At 37.8% G+C, this 20,235-nt stretch overlaps 1 protein-coding gene across 4 annotated transcripts in view; it reads left to right on the top strand.

The window, feature by feature from the left end:
- TET2 (tet methylcytosine dioxygenase 2) overlaps nucleotides 1-20,235 on the top strand; it is a 130,211-nt gene that overhangs the window by 39,028 nt on the left and 70,948 nt on the right. The window lies entirely within an intron of this gene.

Below are 20,235 nucleotides of genomic sequence, written 5' to 3'. Positions count from 1 at the left end.
GCTTACGATGCATGGCTTAGATTTTAAGGTCTGTGAATCCCCTAAAGTTGTGTGCTGACTTTTAAGTGTATATGTTGTTTTGTTTTGTTTTTTTTTCTGGAGAAAAGGAAGGTTTTCATCAGATTCTTAATGTCTGATATCTTAGTAAAAGAGAAATAAGAACCATTCAAATACAGTAAGCACAGAGAAAGTTCCTGTCTTTACCCACTTGTCACAGTATTTCTTTTCTCCATTCTTACTTCACCTCTGGCCACTTTGTCTCAATCTTGTTGAGGACCAGAAAAATGCTATTTTATGGTTTTTTACTGGTCTGAAAGTGAGCATCTCTTGAGCCTAGGCAGCTGGGCTTCATGACAGTTTGGCTTCGTAGACCTAGCTGAGAACTAAAGTTTAGAATGACAGATGTCAGAAGAGTCTATCTGATTTTTTCACATGATTTTTTCTGAAAAATGCAAATAGAGGAATGGACAAAGAGAAAGACACCTTTTTCATTATGTTCTTATACTTGATCTTAATAAAGATCAATTTATTTTGTTAATGAGCATCCCAACCTAAAGGTTTTTTCATTTTTTTTTTTTAAATCAGATCACTGTCTTTTATATAGACATACAGAAGTAGGGAACTGATTTATTTTTTCCCCAAAATATTCAAGATAAATGTGCTTAGTTGCTGGTTCGTGTCCGACTCTTTGGCATCCCATGGACTGTGGCCCGCCAGACTCCTCTGTCCATGGGATTATCCAGGCAAGAATAGTGGAGTGGGTTGCCATGTCCTCCTCCAGGAGCTCTTTCCATCCCAGGGATCAAACCCAGGGCTCCCACATTGCAGTCAGGTTTTTTTTTTTTTTTTTTTTACCATCTGAGCCACCAGCGAAGCCCATGAATACTGGAGTGGGTAGCCTAGCCCTTCTCCAGGGGAGTTTCCCAGCCTAGGAAACAAACCGGGGTCTCCTGCATTGCAAGCGGTTTCTTTACCAGCTGAACTACCAGGGAAGCCCTTAAGATGAATAGTAGAATAAATTCTACTGTATATACCTTTGTTTGTTTAAATTGTAGATGCATTGTAGAAGAGGAAGTACAGATTAGCTAGAAAAAGGAGGAATGAGATTTTTTTTTTCATCTATAATTCTTTAGCAGGTGATTAATTCTGCTTTAGTTTCACCGAGTCTTGTTTATGCATACAGCATAGTAAATCTTCTAAAAAGCCTGTGTAGCTTAATCTCTGCCCTCACTACAGATGCCTGAGGATATAAGTATCCACTCTGCCACTTGATACTTCTTAGAGACTGACCTGGTGCTGAGAAATCCTTTCCAACGTGTCCTCAGTTAAACTCCCATGATTCCTGGATATTGTCATTTTCAAGACATAGGGCAAGTGCATCTGCCTAGATTACCTCTCTGCCCTGGGAATTTTAAATCACCATGTAAGGGAAAGAGAACTCAGCACAGTGGTAACTCTCAGAATGAAAATTTTCCCCTTGCATGCTAATGTTTTTAGAGTAATCATTGTCACTGAAAATAGACTTCCTCTTTCCCCTCTCATACTGGAAAATGTTAGGTAATTATGAATAAAGCTTTCTTTGCCTTTCCCCTCCTCCCTGAGTGAATGCTCTGCCCCTCACCGTGGGGACTGTGGCTATTCTTTCTGTGTTTGGCCTTAACATGAGAACTGAGACAGCCTTTAAGAAAATTTTTATCTCTTTAGTTAAGTCATGACATTAGTCAGAAGATTTTCTCTTATTGGAGATGATGGGTGGATAAGTAAGGAAAAATAAAAGTTTAGGGAAAAGTATAAGATAAATTACTAACAAGAAAAAAGGACAGGGATTTCCCTGGTGGTCCAGTGGCTAAGACTCCATGCTCTCAATGCAGAGGACCTGGGTTCGATCCCTGGTCAGAGAACCAGATCTCACATGCTGCAGCTTGACCCAGTGCAGCCAAATAAATAAATATTTTTTAAAACAGGAAGAAAAGAGGACAGGAGATTAAAATATTTTCTTTTTTTTTTTTTTAATTTCAAGTCACTCTGTAAGGAGTCCTTCCTTCATATCCAAAAAGAATCTAATTTTGTTTTAATCTAATCTAGTTTTTTTACAGTTTGGTAAGCTCAGCCTAAGACTTATTTCCAGTAGTAAATAAGTCTGGGGCTTATTTTTAATAATGTTGATTAGCTGTGTGTTCCATGGGAAAGTTATTTAACCTCTTTAAGCCTTGTTTTATTTGGCAAGAAGGAAAATAGGTCAGAGTTAAATAATAATAGAATTGTGTAATGTTATATGGATAATATGTTCAGGGCCTGGCACATAGTAAGTTCTCAATTGTATAGTAGCATTTTTTTGTGATTATTAATCACTATTACTAATGTTGCTTTTAGTTTTTTAATAATGAATTCATTCAAAAAGTGTTTCTTGACCACCTATCAAATACCAGGCGCTCTTTAGGAAGGGACATATTAATGAGCAAAACAGACAAAAGTCTTTCCTTATTTATAGAGTGGGAGCCAGACATAAATACAAATGCATACTATGTAGAATATCAGGGAATACTAAGCATAAGCATTTTGTCAGGAAAAGGAAATTGGAGGCATAGTGAGTTAGTAATTGAAGATAGAGTAGTCAGAAAAGACATCAGGATACAATTACTTGTTGAGTGAAAAACATGAAAAAGGAATATGCTCAGGCCATAAAGTTACATGGGGGCAGAGTGTTTCCAGTAGAGGGGAAATACCGCAAAGCCCTCGAGCAGTTTTTTCGGAGTGATTCAAAGAGAATCAGAACATCATGTACAGCTTCTTCATGCATCACCAATAAACATTTGCCCAGGCACCCACGTGAATGATACAGATAAGAACTTTGGGAGTTCAGAGAATGGCAAGGTACATCTAGACTAAAACGGGTAGAGAAGACTTTATGAAGGAAGGTGGTGGTCTGGATCTCGGAGGCAAGGAAGAATTTGGATAGTTGGTAAAAGCGTACATACCTTCAGTTACAAGATAAATAAATAAAATCTGAGGATCTAATATATAACATGGTGACCATAGTTGACAGTGCTATACTGTATAATTAAAATTTGCTAAGAAAGTACAACTTAAATGTTCTCACCAAAAAAAAACCAAGAACCTAAACATCAGGTGATGGCGGTGGTAATTAACTTGATGAGGGAAATTCTTTCACAGTATCTATGTCAAATCATCATATTGTATACTTTATAGAGTTGAGTTTTATTTGTTATTCATACCTCAATGAAGCTTTAAAAAAACTCCAAAGTAAAAGTTCTAGTTAAAATTATTTTTATACACTTCACAGTCATACAGCCTCACATCATCAGCCATAAAACAAATAATCGGTAGGGATGACATCCCAGTGGACTGAAGTAAACAAGAAATACCATGAGGTGGAATAAAATTAAGATGTTGGTTTTGCAGGCAGGGGTGCACTAGGAAAAGGGAAGAGGCAGACAGCTTTTTACAGAGTTGGCAAGTAGTGGGAGGGAAGATGGAAAGACCAGTGAGGTCAATTGTTGTAAAACTCTAAGGGCAGTCTAAAGATTATTACCTGCTATCATATAAATATTGAGGAACAGCTGAAGCAGATAAGTAACATTGTAAATTCAGGTCCTTAGTGATATTATTATAAGTAGTCTAGAAGAGTAGGGAGATGAAGGAAGTGGTCGGAGTCATTGAGGAATGAGGTTGAAAACATGGATTCTGGTAACAGATAAGACAGAAAAGGGAAGATAGATTTGATATATTTTAAAGAAAAATGATTTAACTGCTTAATTGCACACAAGAGGTTAAGAAGAAATGTTCTCAAGTTTTAAAGTGACCAATGAAATGTGGCCATTGTAGGAAATAGGGTACCCAGAGGTGACGTGTGGCTTCCCTAAATCTGTGTCACCAGTTATTGGCAGAACAGCTCCTACCTCTGCACCTGTGCCTTCTGTCGGAAATATTAGTGATTTGTATTTTGCCAGGTTGCTTGTGGAGAACAGAGTTAGAATGTTTGGATTTGCCTGTTGACACTGTCTTATGGCCACTTTTTCTAATTAATGTGGGCATTTTTATTTACTCTCACATGAAACAGATCTAAGTTGCTTAGAAAGGGTCAAAGAAGCGTTGGTAAAACTAGAAGAGGTTCATCGTATATGCTTACATTCTCCCACCTGTGATGATTATTGTTTTCTAATTTAAAATGTCATCTTTCTGTCTTTTCAGTAGTTTGAGATGGAAGAGTTATTTCTATTATTGTACCTTTTTTCCTGTTTATTTTTCTAAAGAAAAATGCTTTTTGTCATCCTAAATATAAATCACCACCCATATTTTTAAAATGAACACTTCAGATATCCCTTCCTTATAGATCAGTCTTATAAACTGAAATTGTCATTGTTCTGACAAACCTGATCAATTTATCCTTTGAACCATAAGACTTGAAAAAAAAAAAGACCCTAGAGATCATCCAATGCAATGCTCCTCAAATTGCACCCTTCAAACTATTATTTTGCTACCCATCTATTTGTTATTAAATATATTCTCATTTTTAATAAAATGTAACTTTCTAACAAAGGAGCAGAAATGTACTTAAAAAGAGAAAATTTTAATTTTCTATTCTCAATAGTGCTACACGTCTTTCTTTATGCATTCCTTTACTTTCTCCATTATACATGCACATTATAATACAAGTCATGACTGAACCATATGAAAGCAAAATCTTCATTATCTATGGTATCTTCTCTTATATTCATATAATGCTTAGTTTGGCCTCGTAGTCTCTATGTCCCAAGAGAGCGAATTCTGTAAGACGTGGGTTTCTGCTGAGAACTTTGGCAGTCCTTGAATTCACAAATAGCACTGTAAGGCTTTGGGCATCAGTGCCTGTCCACGAATGACACGTACTGTGAGTTTGGAACGAGTCAGCCATGCTAAAATAGATGCACCCTATGAACGTTATTTTCACCATTCTTGTATTTCAGCTTCCCTATCAAAAGGTGAAGCGTCAGCTGCCTCTATTGATCTCATAGGATATTTTAAGCATAAATGAAAGAGTCTTGGTGAAAACACTTTTTATTCTGAAAGAAAGTTGCAATGCAACTAGAGACAATGGAAATGTACACCTGTCTTTACAGATGTTAATCTAACCAAAGCTTCTCCTCAAAGTGTGAAATTAATTTGTTATCTTGGCTTTTTTAATGTTGAAAAGAACCCACCTGCCAATACTGGAGACATAGAGATGTGGGTTCGGTCCCTGGGTTGGGAAGATCCCCTGGAATAGGAAATGGCAGCCCACTCCAGTATTCTTGCCTGGAGAATCCCATGGACAGAGGAACCTGATGGGCTACAGTCGCTAGGGTTACAAAGAGTCAGATACAACTGAAGTAACTTAGCATGTAGTCATGTAATTTTCAACCAAGAACACATACAGTCCTTTGAGTGTTAGTGGTGGAGTTGAGGGGACTTAAAAATACAAAACAAAAACAACAAACCAACCAAGCAACCAAGAAAATACCTTGACCATCTTTTCCAGATCTTGAATCCCTCTCATATGCACATGTACACGCACATCTTTCCTTAAATTCTTCTGGTCATCTTTCTTCTTACTTCATTGAGAACAGTTCACTCGTTAAGCAGGAATGTCTACCACTTTCTTTTCCACTCACGCCCACAAATCCAGCTTGTCCACATCTCTCTGTTCATTCTTACACTCTTAATTTCCTTTTTCCATGAATTAATCATTTCCTAATTGTTCCCTCTGATTCCTTTCTTCCACTCCTCCTCCCCCGCCCTCCACTGGTCAATTTAAAGTCCTTTAGTGTGCTCTTTCTTAAATGCAAATATAAGTAGGTATTGTTGTTGTTGTTGTTTAAACTCTTTGTGGCCCCCATGGACTATAGCCCACCAGGCTCCTCTGTCCATATTATTTTCCAGGCGAGAATACTGGACTGGGTTGCCATTTCCTTCTCCAGGGTATCTTCCTGATCCAAGGATCAAACTCAACATCTCCTGCATTGGCAGGCAGATTCATTACCTCTGAGCCACAGGGAAGCCCATAAGCATGTATACTCCTTCTTACTACCTTTTGATAGATGTCAGCAAACTTTGTTAGAGCACCCATGCCCCTCCATACACACCTGCCTTTCAGAGTGATTACAATTAAAATGAAATTCATTTGGTAAGTGCAGAAATGGATACAATGTGGGGACTTGTTGGGCCACCTACCTACCCCCATTTCAGCCAGTGTGGCCCTGAAGAGCTATGTGAACTCTTGCACTCTAAAGAACTCAGCTTGGAAAACCATTGGCCTATAAAACGTAGATCAGACTCTGTGTTTGATATTCCTTATCTGGCTCTTGATTACTCTTCAACTTCCTATCACCATATTGACTGTCTCTCAGATTGTGTGGTATACTTATTCCTAACTATAGTGCTTAAACATAGCATTACATTTTGTACATTCAAGTCTTTAGGACTGTTGTTCCTCTCCTGGTTAACTGTTCTTTTCCCATAAAGCCTCAGCTCAGATTTCTTATCAGCAAATCCTTTTATTTGTGGCATTTCTTGTCCCTCGAACATCACACTGACTGGAGTCCTGGTGCCCATCTTCTCTGAAATCCTTAGGACAAAGGCTGTCTTATCTTTCATGCCTAACATTTCGTACAGTGTTTGGTTACATAGTAGGCACTTAATCACACTCTTCAGAAGAAAGAATTCACTTTGTGGTCATATCTTCTATTATTTGTTGTTCTCTCTGGCTCCTTCAAATAGATACAACACCTGCCCCTTAAGTGGGAATGGGGCAGAGGAGGAACTGGGAGGGTAAATTAGAATTTACAGTGTCTAGACTTGGTAATTTTGTACACAGAGTTACATTATTTCAGAACTTGAACCTCAGAGATACTCAACTGTTACTGTTGTTGTTGAGTTGCTCAGTCCTGGTCTAACTCTTGCCACTCCATGGACGGTAGCCCACCAGGCTCCTCTGTCCGTGGGATTTCCCAGGCAAGAATACTAGAGAGGGTTGCTCTCTCCTTCTGCGGGGAATCTTCCTGACCCAAGGATTGAACCTGCACTTCCTGTACTGCAGGTGAATTCTTTACCACTGAGTCACCTGGGAAGCCCAATTGTAACTCTCACTTGCATAAGTAACTTTGGATGGTATGTATTTTTTCTCTAAAGTGCCTGCTGCTGCTGCTGCTGCTAAGTCGCTTCAGTCGTGTCCGACTCTGTGCGACCCCATAGACGGCAGCCCACCAGGCTCCGCCGTCCCTGGGATTCTCCCGGCAAGAACACTGGAGTGGGTTGCCATTTCCTTCTCCAATGCATGAAAGTGAAAAGTGAAAGTGAAGTCGCTCAGTCGTGTCCGACTCTTTGTGACCCCATGGATTGCAGCCTACCAGGCTCCTCCATCCATGGGATTTTCCAGGCAAGAGTACTGGAGTGGGGTGCCATTGTCTTCTCCAAAAGTGCGTGCTTGCTAAGTTACTTCAATCATGTCCGACTCTTTGTGACCCTATGACTGTAGCTCTCCAGGCTCCTCTGTCCAAGGGAATTCTCCAGGCAAAAATTCTGGAGGGGGTTGCCATTCCCTTCTCAAGAGGATTTTCCCACCCCAGGATCAAGCCCGTGTCTCTTATGTCTCCTGTATTGACAAATGGGTTCTTTACCACTTGCACCACCTAGGAAGTATCCCTGAAGTATCCTACCCTAAGTAAATTGATTACAATTGGGATTTGTTGGCTATTTGGGGAGATATTAAGGATATTCTGATTCCAGGAGTATTCATTAACACAAATGCTTCACCATAGGAAGAGAAATTTAAAAGCTATTATAAATAATATATGATGTCTATTGGGTGATAGTTTTAATGAATAAACACACTCAAGACCTTGCTTGGTGAGACATAAATACAGGAAATGTCTTGAAAATTCCAGAAAGTTTAGTTGATGATGGATTTTCTGACCCAGCAGATTTTTATTTTGTTTTGTTTTTCACCATCAGGGGAGAGGAGGCAGGCTGGTCAGTGTACTTTTGAATGTAGGCTTTTGTGGGAGCCATGTGTTTGGCAGTGATATCCAGGTGCCTTGTGATGATACGAGGACATCGCTGGGAATGTATGCAAGCTTGCAGGGCTAAATCAATATTTCTGGATCTCTAGAGAGCATTTCAGGAAAGACCTCTGAGCTCTAGGTTCCCTAACCAAACAGTGACATGTTTATTAAAATTCATAGCTTCAGAGGAGGGTAAATAAACTTTCCACATCAAATGCAGAATTGAATACTTGGGCACTTTAAATGTATTTTATTTAGAACAACAACAGAAAAATGTATAGCATTTTGATATATATTTACTAAAAGTATAAAACCAGATGGCCTCAAAAAGATTTTTTTCCCTTACTTAATTTCATACATTTTTAAAAACCACTTTTAAAGTGGAAATGCAGTTAATTTAAAATGTGTTAAGTTTAGGTGTACAGCAAAGTGATTCAGTTATATGCGCACGAATATATTCTTTTCTCAGATTCTTTTCCATTATAGGTTATTACAAGATACTGAAGATAGTTCCCTGTGCTGTAGAGCAGGTCCTTGTTGTTTATCTGTTTTTTATATAGTACTGTTTATCTGTTAATTCCAGATTTCTAATTTACCCTCTCACCCTTCCTTTGGTAAGCATAAGTTTCTTTTCTGTGTCTGTGAATCTGTGTCTGCTTTGTAAATACATTTGTATCATTTTTTTAGATCTCACAACATATGACATTGGTGTTTGTCTGTCTGACTTGCTTCATTTAGGATGATAATCTCTAGGGCCATCCATGTTGCTGCAAATGGCATTATTTCATCCTTTTGTATAGATGAGGAATATTCCATTGTATACATGTACCACACCTTCTTTATTCATTCTGTTGATGGACATTTAGCTTGCTCCTGCATCTTGGCTACTGTAGATAGTACAGCAATGAAAATCGGGGTCCATGTATCTTTTCAAATTAGAGTTTTCTCTAGATACATCCTGAGGAGTGGGGTTGCTGCATCATATGTGTGTGCATGCTCAGTCGTGTCTGACTCTTTGCACCCCATGGACTGTAGCCTGCCAGGCTCCTCTGCCCGTGGAATTTTTTAGGCAAGAATACTGGGGTGGGGTCCCATTTCCTACCCCAGGGGATCTTTTCGACTCAGGGGTTGAACCCATGTCTCTTGCATCTCCTGCATTGGCAGGTGGATTCCTTACCACTAGCGCCACCTGGGAAGCTCTGCTGGATCATATGGGAATTATTTTCAGCTTCTTATGGAGTCCCCACACTGTTCTCCATATGGCTGCACCAATTTACATTCCCACCAGCAGTGTAGGAGAGGTCCCTTTTCCCCCACACCCTCTCCAGCATATATTACGGATATTTGTAGACTTTTCAGTGATGGCCATTCTGACTGGTGTGAGGTGATATCTCATTGAACTGGGCCAGTGATGAACCATGAACTTAAGGGTATGTTAGAAGGTAGGCTTGAACATGTAGAAGCAATTGTCTCACTTTTGGATTTGTGGTTACTTTTGCCGTTTGAAAAGACCTTGAAGTTGGGAAAGATTGAAGGCAGGAGGAGAAGGGGACGACAGAGGATGAGATGGTTAGATGACATCACTGACGCATTGGACCTGAATTTGTGTAAACTCCGGGAGTTGGTGATAGACAGGGAGATCTGGCATGCTATGGTTTATGGGGTGGCAAAGAGTCGGACACGACTGAGAGACTGAACTGAACTGAATTTGCCTTTACTTAGGGCTTCCCAACCCCTTAGAGGGTGGCTTAGACAGTAAAGAATCCATCTATAATGCAGGTTTACCAGGTGGAACTGCTGGTAAAGAATCCACCTGCCAAAGTAGAAGACATAAGAGACGTGGGTTTGCCCCTTGGGTCAGAAAGGGCCCCTGGAAGAGGGTGTAGCAATCCATTCCAGTATTCTTACCTGGAGAATCCCTCGGACAGAGGAGCCTGATAAGCCACAGTCCTTGGGGTTGCAAAGAGTAGGACAGGACTGAAGTGATTTAGCACAGGGGGAGAAAAAACGCTTTCCTGCTGGATCTGCAGATGATGTACTTAACATCTTTGACCCATTGGTAGACTGTTTTTCCATCAAACTAGTTTATCAGCAATAGCAGATAATACTCTTGATGATAGATAGTATAAACCTGAGACTGTTTGGTTTATATCCTATTAGAATACAAAGGTCACAATGATATGATATGCATAACTGACATTGATATGAAAAACTGTGAATTTGTTTTTACAGGACATTCAGGGGAAAATGTAAGCTTTAAACTTCCACTGTTATTTCTCTAAGCCTCAGCTCAATAATTATTTCTATTTTGAACATTTCTTCTAGAATTTTGTTTTGTGAATGTAGTAAAAGATACATTAATTTTAAAAATCCTGCTACATCTCTACTTGTTATATGTTTATTCAACCTTTGTCTAATTACCTTTTCATTTAATTCACATTTCCTCCCTCCTGCTTGTTAAACCATTTTTCGTTTTCCTCCCTTTCTGAGAACACTGATTCCTGCTGTTCAGTAGTTCAGAGACCATATGTCATATATACATATATATTTATATTTATATATACACATACACACATGCATGTATATATACACACAGACACAGACACACTCATGTCATACTTTTTATCAAAATAAGAAAGAAGCTTGACTTTTCTGTGGCACTTAGGTTTTATGTTCAAGGTCTAAGGTTTATGTTCATGAGATAATTATGACTTTGAAAGTGAAATGAAAGTGATAGTTTCTCGGTTGTGTCCAACTCTTTGTGAGCTCATGAACTGTAGCCCATCAGGTTCCTTGCCCTTGGAATTCTCCAAACAAGAAAACTGGAGTGGGTTGCTGCTCCTTTCTCCAGCGGATCTTCCTGACCCAGGGACTGAACCCACATCTCCTGCATTGCAGGCAGATTCTTTACCGTCTGAGCCAGCAGGGATGCTGTTATGACTTGAGACACTCGATAATACTATGATTAAAAATCTTTGTGGTTGAATCCTTCTACCCCAGAAAAGTGATAAGAATTAAATTCTTCTTTAAATTCAAGTATTTAGCTAAATCATTTAAATGCTTTTAAATTAAGAGCTTAATTTAGAAACATTCCATTTGTTATATTTTTATTTATTTTCATTAATTTTGATTGGAATATAATTGCTTTACAATGTCACATTAGCTTCTGTTGTGCAGCCAAGTGAATCAGCTTTGTGTCCACATATATCCCCTCTTTTTTAGATTTCCTTCCCATATAGGTCACCACAGAGCACTGAATAAAGTTCCCCGTGCTGTAGAGTAGGTTCTCACTAGTTATCTATTTTTCACACAGTAGTGGGTATATGTCGATCTTGATCTCCCAATTCATTCCCTCTTCTCCCTGCTTGGTATCCGTAAGTTTGTTCTTCACATCTGTGTCTTTGGTTCTGCTTTGCAAATAAGTTCATTTGTATCATTTTCCTAGATTCCACATATAAGCAATATTTTTTTCTCTGACTCCCTTCACTCTGCATGACAGTCTCTAGGTCCCTCCACATCGCTGAAAATGGTGCTATTTCATTCCTTTTTATGGCTGAGTAGTATTCCATTGTATGTACCACGGATATATTTTAAAAGTTAGATGAATTGCCTTTAAAGGCAAAATTTTCTCTTTCTCAAAAAAGGCACCATTTTCCCTTCAAATATGTAATTGAGAACTGTTTTCCTGTTGAGGTGGTTCATATTTACATATCATATTTGCACTGTTGTTTAAAGTATTTCTTTAAAATTTTATGGAAGGTCTAAGACTGTATTTCCATTCATTGATAGTAATCAATACAATATATATTGAGGCAAAAAGCGTTGTTTTTTACATGATAAGTTGTGAGTACATTTGGTGCAATGCTTATTTTTCTTCCCATTGCAGTGCTCAGTAGCTTTTAGTAAATTTTAAAACCATCAGTTGATAATATTTAAACCAGGAACTTTTTAAGTGGGGTTATTTCTTCTTTGTGAGCTTTTTAAAGAAAAACTTCATTTCACTGAGAGGTTTCAAGGCTACTTATTATGAATTTTACAAAGCAAACTCTAAAGCAATAAAAAGTCACCTCCAAGTTGGGACTAGAGTTGAATCCCTCCCAGGACATCTTCATCCAGAATCTATGGGTTACTGTCTCCTGTCCTCCAGATCTGTGGACCATAGAAATTAACTGTATATTTTGGGAGATAGCAAGCACTCCCATCTTCTCTCTTCTTTGACTTCTTGTAAACATAGATATATGTCCAATGAACTGGTTCCCTGACTCATAAATATAATGAATATGTAATTATATAGCTATCTCTTCAAACTTTAGTTTTATGGAAAGCTTGCAAAAACTGTGGATAAGTAGCAAACATATATTAATCTTACTTAATGGATAGCTGATGCTGAAAATAATATGAAAATGAAATTATTGATATTGTTTTCCTAGCCCTTATCATTGATAAGCCTGAGTCTTCAGAGAGGTGAGGTGACTGCTTCAGGGTGAAGTGGTGAATTACTGTGGCACAGATCTGCCTGTCCAATCCTCTGAATACACAGTGGTTCTATTTCCACTGCTACAGACTGCCTCTATTTAAGAAAAATCTGTAATTCATATTTTATTTTTTAAATCTTTTCCCTTAACTATGATTATTAAATAAATACTGGGAAGATTTTTTTTAAATTACTTATTGTTTTCAGTTAGTGAATGTTTTTCTTCTCTGAAATTCTGATCTTCTCGAAGGCAATAGTTTTTTAGTTTCTTCTAAATAACACTTAGTAGTTTTAGTAATATCATAACTTTGGTTAATGGCCACACTAAGCCCTTATTTTGAATCACATTCTCTTTTTACAGCAAGGCTTGAGTTTTTATTATTATTATTATCATTTATAATTTATCAAAGAATACTTTGTCTTCAGGTTCCATAGTTTTGTGACAGAGTTAGTGTCAAAGAGTAGTGGATACTATGTTAACATTATAAAGATTTTATTATGAAGACATGGGCTGATTGTTACTGTGGCAGGCAAAATGAAACTAGTAAATACAAACATTTTCTGAAACAAAACAGAATGTGAGTAAGTAAAAGTATCAAATAGAGTTGGATACCTGGGCAAATATTTTTTTAGTGAAACCCTCTCAGAAATGTCACTGGAAACGCTGGATTTCATAGTTATCCTTGTAAACTGAAAAGGACCGTAGTGGAGTTTGAGCTCATGAAGTACTTGGACTTCCCTCTTACTTAGATTAGGACTCCTAACACTGTACTTGGCACATGTTAGAATAATAAATGTTTGGTGGGTCGATAATGATTACTAAACAAGGAGGAGAGTTGGAAAAATACTAACAATATCCAGTTAGTTATTTTAAAACATTTTATATAAGTTTATATGAGAAAAATGACTATGTTATACTAAGTAAAGAACTACTTCCATTCTTATGTAGACCATATAAATTCATATTTGGCCTGTATAATTATACCAGAATACATGAAACCAAATTTGTTTAGAAGATTTGGGAAGGAGTGGTAGGTGAGGGTTTTATACTTTGAATTTACTGGGAAATAATATTTCTAGCTTTAAAAGATATCCTAAGTAATACTGTGAACAGTTGGGAATTGAATGTGTTTTTGTCCATGAAATGCCTTTGTATATTTGTCAGTACATTTCATCACACAGAGAGGCGTGCACAGGAACCTGAGCTCTTAACTACAGTACTGATGCTGCTGAGCAGCAGGTAATACCAAAAAGACTCAGATTAACAAGGTTGAGGGAAGTAAATTTTCAATATAATAAGGAATATGTAATCTCTGTGACAGCATCCCAACTCCTTGAGGTAAATTTATCCCCTGTCTTTTCTGTGTCTCCAAAGCATGTTGTATACGACCTTTTAGGAAACTAACCACTCTGTTTTCTTCGGTGCTTAAAGCAACTCTTTCTCAGGGACATGAATCTTGAATCCTTGGTGCATACCAGGCACTTAACAGATATATTCGAATGAATAGTGGGCTACTACTGCCAAAAATTATAGACATTGTATAATATTAAGCAAGCAGTAGATAGAAGAAAAGTGCAGTCAGTTATTCAGAATAACTTTCTAATGGGGTTATCTTTAGTTATGCTTTTTTTTTTCCTGCCAAGCTCAGAGTCCTATCTTCCCAGATGGCTCAGTTGGTAAAGAATCCGCCTGCAATGCGGGAGACCCTGATTCGATTCCTGGGTCAGGAAGATCCCCTGAAGAAGGGATAGGCTACCCCCTCCAGTGTTCTGGCCTGGAGAATTCCATGGACAGCTCATGGGGTCGCAAAGAGTTGGACACAACTGAGTGACTTTCATTTTCACTTTCTTTCAGAGTTGTAACCACTTGACTGCCAGGGAATTCGTGTGTGTGTGTGTGTGTGTGTGTGTGTGTGTGTGTGTGTGTGAGAGAGAGAGAGAGATAAAAATAAGATGTCTCTTGGAAAATTGAAAGGTATTGCTTATGGGAATACTTGAGCTCTGGGTCTAATTGCAGAATAATAATTTGAAAAGTTTAAAGGTTATATGCCAAAAGTATAAATTTTTTTCAAAAGTTGAAATTTATTTAGACATTATAACTCCTTTGAATTGATTTTAGCAATATATATTTCCCTGTAACACCAATCTGGCTAGGTCTTCTAATTTATCCCTCCTTCTCCTTTGGTAACCATAAGTTTTATATGTCTACGAGTCTTATTTTTGTTTGGTCAGTAACTTCATTTGTATGATTTTTTAAGATTCCGCAAGATATCATATATTTGTCTGACTTATTTCACTTAATATGATAATCTCTAGGTCCATCTGTGTTGCTGCAAATGGCATTATTTCATTATATTTTATGACCAAGTAATATTCCATATTTTGTGTGTGTGTGTGTGTATGAATGCATACCACATCTTTTTATCCATTCATCTATTGATGGATACTTAGGTTGCTTCCACATCTTGGCTGTTGTAAATAGTGCTGCAGTGAACATTGGTATGCATGTATCTTTTTGAATTAGAATTTCCTCCAGATACATGCCAAAGAGTGGGATTGCTGGATCATATGGTAACTATTTTTAGCTTTTTTAGGTAGCTCCATACTGTTCTCCATAGTGACTGCAGAAGTTTACATTCCCAACAACAGTGTAGGAGGGTTCCCTTTTCTCCACACCCTCTCCAGCATTTATTATTTGAGGTCTTTTTAATGATGGCTTTTCTGACCTCATCATAGTTTTGGTTTGCATTTCTCTTTTCATTCCAATCCCAAAGAAAGGCAATGCCAAAGAATGCTCAAACTACCACATAATTGCACTCATCTCACATGCTAGCAAAGTAATGCTCAAAATTCTTCAAGCCAGGCTTCAACAGAATGTGAACCATGAAGTTCCAGATGTTCAAGCTTGTTTTAGAAAAGGCAGAGGAATCAGAGCTCAAATTGCCAACATCTGCTGGATCATCAAAAAAGCAAGAGAGTTCCAGAAAAACATCTACTTCTGCTTTATTGACTATGCCAAAGCCTTTGACTGTGTGGGTCACAACAAACTGTGGAAAATTCTTTAAGAAATGGGAATACTAGACCACCCGACCTGCCTTCTGAGAAATCTGTATGCAGATCAAGAAGCAACAGTTAGAACTGGACATGGAACAACAGGCTGCTTCCAAATCGGGAAAGGAGTACATCAGGGCTGTATATTGTCACCCTGCTTATTTAACTTATATGCAGAGTACATCTTGAGAAATGCTGGCCTGGAGGAAGCACAAGCTGGAACCAAGATTGCCAGGAGAAATATCAATAACTTCAGATATGCAGATGACATCACCGTTATGGCAGAAAGCAAAGAACTAAAGAACCTCTTGATGAACGTGTAAGAGGAGAGTGAAAAAGCTGGCTTAAAACTCAGCATTCAGAAAAACTGAGATCATGGCATCTGGTCCCATCACTTCATGGCAAATGGATGGGGAAACAGTGGAAACAGTAAGAGACTATATTTTTGGGCTCCCAAATCACTGAAGATGGTGACTGCAGCCATCAAATTAAAAGACAATTGTTTCTTGGAAGGAAAGTTATGACCAACCTAGACAGCATATTAAAGAACAGAGACATTACTTTGCCAGCAAAGGTCCGTATTGTCAAGGCTATAGTTTTTCCAATAGTCATGTATGGATGTAAGAGTTGGACTATAAAGAAAGCTGAGCTCCGAAGAAGTGATGCTTTTGAACTGTGGTGTTAGAGAAGACTTTTGAAAGTTCCTTGGACAGCAAGGAGATCCAACCAGTCCATCCTAAAGGAAATCAGTCCTGAATATTCATTGGAAGGACTTATACTGAAGGTGAAGCTCCAATACTTTGGCCACCTCATGCAAAGAGCTGACTCATTTGAAAAGACCCTGATGCTGGGAAAGATTGAAGGCAGGAGGAGAAGGGGACAACAGAGGATGAGATGGTTGGATGACATCACCAACTCAATGGGCATGAGTTTGAGTAAACTCCGGGAGTTGGTGGTGGACAGGGAGGCCTGGTGTGCTGCAGTCCATGGGTCGCAAAGAGTTAGATATGACTGAGCAACTGAACTGAACTAGTGACGTTGAGCATCCCTATGTCAGGGTGAGCCTGCCACAAGAATGTGTAGCTGGGAGAGAAATACCACAGTACTGTTCAGTTTGTGTTTTCAGTTGCCTCTCAGCTATGGTATAGTGATGGAGGACTTGCATTGCAAAATCTCCTTTTCTCCTGTTAGACCTGACTGCCCCAATCCATGCCTTAATGAAAGGGTTTTGGGGCAGTCGGCTAGCATCTTCTTTATTTTCTACATTCCACAGCTGCCTGAAAGAGGGGCTGAGATTAGACTCTTAGATATGTCCTTTAATGTGGATTTATCTGCATTTTATCCAGAAATTCCTCAAAACTTCTGTCTCTCAGCTGTCACTATTCTCTAGTACTTTATTGCTCATGTAGGATATTTCCACTCTTCTTTTTTGTTTTTAATTATTTCAGTCATTTAATGGAAAAAGGGCTTGGATGTCTGGTGTTATGTTACCATTTCTCTCTCCAAGTTCTTCAGCCTAATTTTGCTCTTGAACATGATGAAAATTAATTCCTTAAATGAATTTAATATTGGATGCTGCTTTCAAGGAAATTCAGAATAGAAAGCAATCTTTCAAGAAGAGAGAATAAATTATCAGTTGGTCTCACAAGGATAAAAATAAGCCAAGTTTTTTGGAGTAGTTTTTTCTTTCTTTCTTTTTTTAACATTTCCAATTCAAGTTGAATTCTTTAGATGAAACCAAAGAGCTAAAATTTTTAACTGATAAGGATCCTAAGCATTCACTGATAAGAATCTATTAGCTCATTGGAAATTTTCCATAAATTTTCCTAGGACATGAAGACTAAGTTGCTTTCTTAAGATCCTCAACGGGATCTCAGAATTTAGGAACTGGTGCTGTAAATATATAAGAAAATTAAGTCAAAAATGTACCATCTGATGAGTTTCTAGTTTTGCTACATAAAGGAGAGTGAAGATATGTAACTGGAGTGCAGAAAACTAGATTTGCTACCATTCGAAGTGTATCTAGAATTAATACTAGATTTTAACACAGTCCTGATTGCATAGTTCTTGAGTATGCTGAACAGGAAGAAGCAGAGAGTTTTAAAAGACAAGTGGAGCGCACAGTCAGTTTGTTTTGGCCATGACATCAGGTTCAGTGTCTATATTAAGGCAACATAAGAGGGAACTGAAATGATTGGTCATGATGGCAATTCTTCAGGTCTATGGTTTCTGAGGGGAGCCCAGCTCTTCTTTTCTGCTGTGGAAGGCACTATAAATACCTTCGTTTTGTTGTTAGGCATTAGCAGGATGAGGCAGCTCCCACTTTTATTTATCAGAATATTTTCATGTGCACTTTTGGTTTGGTGGGAACTGGTAGAATTTAGTTTTCAGCAAAATTTGAACAAATCGTTTGATTTGTGAACAATCCAAATTGGCCAGCGTTGAGCAGGACTCCCCAACATCTTTCTCTGAATTACATTTTGAGTTCTCTGAGGAATCAAGTTCCCAAATTGGGAAACCATTTTTCTCATTCATTTTTAACATCTAATTTTTTTTTTTTTTTTTTTTTTTTTTTTGCCATTAAGTATAAGGGACATGGAGACTTGATTACTTTTATGTGCAGGAAGTTAAAGTTTATTAGGCATCTTTATTTAACCATTTATCCTTCTATATTTCTTACATCTTTTCCAATCATAGAAAAGATGCTGAGCAAGCTCAATTTTGTTTAGTAGCTTATAGGATGAAGACGAGTAAAATAGTGTGTAAAGGCTGAATAGTGGTGAGTAGATGGTGTTTCCAATTAATCTCCATGTTTGGAATTAATTTAGCATTAATTCTGTTCTTCAGTATCTTCCTGTTTTTTGACATAGTGACCTGCCATAACAAAGAGGAAACAGCAGGAAACTTGGTGCCAATTAAAACCAGCCTCCTTCCACCAAAGAAGTGAACTGTCAGCAAATGTAATCTCAAATTCAAATAGTGATAAGTGTTTTAGATGAAACAGAATAAAAGAGCAAAGCTATTAAATTTCAACATCTACTGGGGAACAATTAAAATGCATGCCAGTTTAATTAAGTTTGGTATTTAATACGTTACAACTTGCACAACAGAAATTCAAATAGATGCCTAATGCATGGTGTGTATGTTTGGGTGGAGGCCACTTTCAGCAGAACTGAATACACTGGGATGAATGTCTGCATAATATTGTTTATACATTCACCTTTGGCATTCATTCCAGCTATGAGAACGGCAGTATTTGAAGGCTGAATTTGTTCTAGGCTAAGTCAAGCATAATCACAGATTTTTTTAATCAAAATAAGTCTTCAGCCTTATTTGTGAGGAAACTTGAAATATCTGTCCTTATCCTAATGGAGATGCTCTAGATGATCCTGGATACACAACTCATTGCCTTTAGATCTTTACATTAAGTAGTAGGTTGAACTGACTTTCAGGTTTAGAAGTCTAAATCCTTTGGTGCAGGTTCATACCTGACATAATGCACTTCCAACTTTCTTGTGACTAAAATAGGATACATGCCAGGTTGGGGTGTCCCAGTGGAAATAGGACAGAAATTTAACAGCAGATTTCTCAGATATGTTTTTGTGTTTCTTAATGGAATTAAATATATGATTTTGCTTTTCTACAGTGAAGATATTTTATTGATAAAAGATGTCTAAGAAAATTGAGAAATCTTAAACTTGTAGCTATGCAATTACTATTTTAAACAGATATAGAAAACTAAAGTTTATTTCTCATCATCTGGGAATACTAACATGCTAATATTTTCCCCATGTAGTTAGCATAAAATATTTAGTTATAGATATTTTACTGACATTTCAGGTGTGTTTGTTGTTTATAGTGGAGCTAGTGGTAAAGAATCTGCCTGCCAATTCAGGAGACTTAAGAGACACAGGTGTGATCCCTGGGTTAGGAAGATCCTGTGGAGAAGAAAAAGGCAACCTATCCCAGTATTCTTGCCTGCAGTATCCCATGGACAGAGGAGCCTGGTGGGCTACAGTCCACGGGGTCACAAAGAGTCAGACACAGCTAGGCGGCTGAGCATACACATACACATACCATCTAAAATATTTGTATCTCTTCTATTTTTCTTTCAGTGAATAGTCACTCTTTGAGTGCCTTTTGCATATATTGCTAGGCTTTCAGGTTGGGAGGTAAGGTAGATAAGACCTGGAATTTGCCCCTCGGGAGTCCAAAGCTGAGTCAAAGATGGACAAACCTTGTTAGTGATAACCAGGGCAGTCACTAAGGGAATTTAGAAATTCCTGTGTGAGGTCCTTGCCTTTTAATCCTGTGTGCTAAAAACTAAACAAATCATTTATATTGTAGGCAAAGTAGTTTTTTTGAGGATTTATTTTTTGTGTGTGGGACCTGGGTTAAAATAAATATGTATGGCAAGAGATTTTAAACTTATTTTTCCTCAATTGCTAATTCAATAACCAAGTGTTATTTTTTTCCAGGGGGTATCTTATCTATACCTGCCTGTACCTTTTCTCTTTACCGAGTACTTTGTGTTCTAGTTTTTAATGCACTTATTCACTAAAATAAATATCTATGTAAAAATGCTGAATTTTAAATCTTAAGATTTTTATAGACCAGTAGGAGAGAAAATATGTATACCCAATCATTTATTCAACAAATATTGAGTATTTT

This window comes from Muntiacus reevesi, chromosome 16 (genome assembly GCF_963930625.1).
Source record: "Muntiacus reevesi chromosome 16, mMunRee1.1, whole genome shotgun sequence".
Classification (NCBI taxonomy): Eukaryota; Metazoa; Chordata; class Mammalia; order Artiodactyla; family Cervidae; genus Muntiacus; species Muntiacus reevesi.
Note: the sequence above shows the minus strand (reverse complement) of the source record. Positions and strands in the feature narration are given on the sequence as shown.